This window comes from Octopus bimaculoides, chromosome 11 (genome assembly GCF_001194135.2).
Source record: "Octopus bimaculoides isolate UCB-OBI-ISO-001 chromosome 11, ASM119413v2, whole genome shotgun sequence".
In the NCBI taxonomy this organism is placed as follows: Eukaryota; Metazoa; Mollusca; class Cephalopoda; order Octopoda; family Octopodidae; genus Octopus; species Octopus bimaculoides.
Genome location: NC_068991.1, coordinates 42,668,215 through 42,672,799, shown reverse-complemented (window position 1 = coordinate 42,672,799; position 4,585 = coordinate 42,668,215). Strand labels below are relative to the sequence as shown.

General features: G+C 34.7%; 1 protein-coding gene across 3 annotated transcripts in view; it reads right to left on the bottom strand.

Moving 5' to 3' along the window:
- The window catches only part of LOC106881158 (protein YIF1B), a 53,781-nt gene that overhangs the window by 4,185 nt on the left and 45,011 nt on the right, over positions 1–4,585 (bottom strand). The window lies entirely within an intron of this gene.

Genomic DNA, 4,585 nt, shown 5'->3' with positions numbered 1-4,585 from the left:
TATACACGCGCGCGCGCATACATACATACATACATACATACATATAATTGCACACACATAATTACATTATATATATAGCAAAATAATTGAGATTCAGATGAATTAGGTACTTAAGTTGAGGCACCAAAAATTAGTGCAGTATTATCTGTACAATTTCAGAATAAGGTGAATAAAATCAAAATAAGCAACAGAATATCCAGAGGTGATGCAGTACGACCGTTTCAAGTGGCTCCATTTAATTGAACAATGCAATCATCACATCAATTTAAATGCAGAGCTATCCTCAGCTGCATAAATAAATAGAATTAATTTAGTCAGTCAGACACATTTGTATGATTTTACTTAAATCCTCTAAAAAGGTAAGAAGACAGACAAAGTCCATGCTGTTATTTATATATTTAAGCAGCTGAGGATAGCTCTGCATTTAAATTGATGTAATGATTGCATTGTTCAATTAAATGGAGTCGCTTGAAATGGGTGTACTGCATCACCTCTGGATATCCTGTTGCTTATTTTGATATATATATATATATAGGGCAACATGCCATGCTTGAGGAGACCTATTGAGTCAAGTACATCAACATCAACAGCAATATTAAAATCAAATCAAATGGAAATTGTAGTTGTGACCCCCGTGCCAGTAGCACGTAAAAAGCACCGTCCGAACGGCGCCGATGCCAGTGCCACTTTGACTGGCTTCTGTGCTGGTGGCATGTAAAAAGCACCATCCAATCATGGTCGATGCCAGCTCCTCTGGCCCCTGTGCCGGTGGCATGTAAAAATGCACCCACTACACTTTCGGAGTGGTTGGCGTTTGGAAGGGCATCCAGCTGTAGAAACACTGCCAGATCAGATTGGGGCCCGGTGCAGCTTCCCAGACGAACCGTCCAACCCATGCCAGCATGGAAAACAGACATAAAATGATGATGATGATATATATATATATATAAACATACACACGCATACATATATACACATTCATACTTATACATATATACATATACACACATACATACAATTATATAATCATCACTATCATTTTAATGTCCACTTTTCCATGATTTATGGGTTGGAAAGAATTTGTTGAGGCAGATTTTCCATGCCCAGATGCCCTTTTCATTGCCAACCCTCACTTGTTTCCAAACAAAATAAAATTTTCCCCCATGTCCAGGCATTTTTCATGGAAGATTGGAAATGAACGACACTGCTTGCATGACACTGATACTCAATTAAAACTGTCAAGTGATATCAAGATACGGAGACAGAGACACATGGACATGGACATGCACACACACACACACACGTTCCATACACATACACACATACACAAATATACATCCATGTGTACGAAAAGATTCTGAGTACTTTGTATAATAAGGGAAACAAAATTAACAAAAACTTAACAAGCTTTAAAGTAATTTATTAATGAATATTGTTTGAAAAAAGAACTGTTTCCTAATCACACACACACACACACACACAAACCTGCGGAAGATTTTAACAGTGAAACAGAGTGTGTACACTTCACTGCAAACTGATGTCCCCAATTTAGTGAACTGTAGGTATCTGTGGTGGAGGATTTTTCTATTTCATCTCATGCCATCACTTCAAGTGGCACACTAATGGCACAGTCTGACATTTATCCAAGAGGGATGTTGATAATGTCAAAGAGCAGTGCTTAACTGAAATCCCAATAAATAGTTGTGTGTATGTGTGTGTGTGTGTGTGTGTGTGTGTGCGCACATGTGCGTGTGTGTTGACTAATGCTAAAGCAATAGGAAGAACGCACTGAATCTGGCAAAAAGTAAAAGGACACACATGTAAAATCCAAGACCAATAAAATTTTCAAGTGATGTCTGAAGTAAAAACAATACATAAGGTCATTATTCTAAAGAGTAATTAACCCAATTGACTCAACCTCTGTATGTTACTGATACTTGCTGTTTCATCACAATGTCCCCACTGCTATTTTAGAAGTATGAAAGAATAAGTTGAGGCTATCTTCAGGTTGAAATGGCCTCAAGTGTTAATTAAAATATTCGCTAAAAAACCTAGTTTAGTTGTTTGTTGCCTGGAAAAAACTCACTACTATACGTGTTTGTGTCTGAGTGTATGGAAGTGACATTAGTGTTGAGTAGAAGATCTGATTTGATGGCTTATCTTTACTTTTCTGTAACAGATCACTTTAACTGACATCAACTCTGAGATGTTACCAACCAAAGATTTGTGAGTGGATTCAGTAGTCAGAAACTGAAAGAAAATATATATATATATATATATATATATACATACACAATGGCTACTGAAATGTGATAAATATCATAAGGTAAATATTTTATGAAATATATAAGTATATGGCTGTGCAGTAAGCAGCTTGCTTCCCAAACACATGGTTCCAGGTTCAGTCCCACTCCATGGCACCTTGGGCAAGTATCTTCTATAACAACCTCAGGCCAACCAAAGCTTTTTGAGTGGATTTGGTAGACAGAAATTGAAAGAAGCACGTCAAATGTGTATATATATAGGCTAGTTGAGTTAGAGGTTAAAATAACCATCCAAGGGATAGAAGTATCCATTATACTACCAGTATGTTACCTATATTTAACCATGGGCATACATATGCAAACATTATGTTCATAAGTTATAAGGTAAAACAAGGATAAACATGGATTTATCAAGAATCAAAATTTAAAGAAAACAGAAATTGGAGAAGTACTGATTAACAACAATTGACTTACATCAATTATTATTTATTAATTCAATGCAAGCAGACTATTTCTCGCAAGCAAACGTGTGGATAGTTCACATTTTTGAGATCCTGATTGGCTTGCAACTTTGGCATTTGTGGATATTGTGAATCATTTAAATAGCATAAATTTACAACTTCAAGTTAAAACTCAGCTCATAAATGACATGTATAACCATATTGTTGCCTTTGAAAAAAAGCTACAGTTGTGGGAACATCAACTTTGAAATAAAAATTATGCACATTTTCCATCATTTCGAAGAAGGTAACCACAGGATTCAAAGGTATTTGTGAATATAATCCAGGATTTGAGAAATGAATTTGCATCATGTTTTGCTGACTTTCATCTGCATGCAAATCAGTTTAAATCGTTTGATACACCATTTGATCTGGAGGTGGAGACAGTATCAGAATGTTTTCAAATGGAATTGATTGATATGTAGTGTGACGACTTATTGAAATGTAAATTTCATTCTAAAGATGTTCCATTGATTGACTTCTATGCAAAATATATTTTTCCAAGTGGGAAGTATACGAACTTAGTGAATCATGCAAAAAGGATAGCAACTTTTTTTTAAAGCACTTATCAGTGTATTTTCCAAATTGAAGCAAACTAAGAACAATTCGAAAACAAGATTAACTGATAATCATCTTGATAATATCTTGCTCTTGGCATCAACAAGTTTGAAGCCTAATATTGAGAAGCTTTCAAGGAACAAAAAACATCAAGTTTCCCATTAATTTTTAGCTGCTATGTATTTCTAAGATATTTTAAACAAATGATTCCAGTCATGTCATAAATTGAATAAATGACGTTTTTCCATTACTACATTCATTTGTGGTTAATAGAAATTATTTTTTAAATATAGTCAACACATGATTGAATTTTAGCATGTGTAATTTTCCATAATTATTCTTTTATGGCCTTTGTCTGGCTCACTATCCATCATTAATACTCAATCCAGCCCATGGAAGCAAAGAAGTTGCCAACCCCTGATATAGATGAATAGTATTCCCAAATGTGTGCCAATTCAAATTGTGGTGACCCATCTAACCCATGCCGGTGTGGAAAGTGGACATAAAACAAAGATGATTCTTTCATATTAATATTTCTCTCCCCCCCCCTCTCTCTCTCTATATATATATATATATATCCTCACCCCTTTTTGTCAAAGAGCGTAAGCTCGGAACATCCAAGACTTTTCTTCCATTTTTCCTGAGCGTGAAACTAATACAACTTGCTTGTTGTTCCCTCACCTATCTCTGTCTTTTGCTTTTTGTACACTTGACACACACACACATATATATATGTATAAAAAGCAAATAAGTAACAAAGATTTCCAGGCATCTGTGCATTACGGCTGTTTCAAGCAGCTCCATTTAATTGATTAATGAAAATGTTACTTCAATATGAAATAAACCATTCTCCTTAGTTGCAGCCAACCATATAGATTTCCAATATAAAGAATAAACCATTTTTGTCTTAGTATAACTTAAATCAGTACCAGCAACTAAAATAACTACATTGTTACTCTTTGGTATTTCCGAGGCAGAAAAAATGGTTTATTCCCTATGTTGGAAATCTATATGGTTGGTTACATCCAAGGAGAGTGGTTTATTTCATATTGATGTAATGGTTTCATTAATCAATTAAATGGAGCCGCTTGAAACGGCCATAATGCACTGATACCAGGATATCCTTGTTACTTATTTGCTTTTTATTCACCTAACTACGAGCTGCGCAGACTTTAACAAACAGCCTTGGTGCCTCAATGTAAATATCTAATTCAACTGAATCTTAATTATTTCTTATATATATATATATATATATATATATAT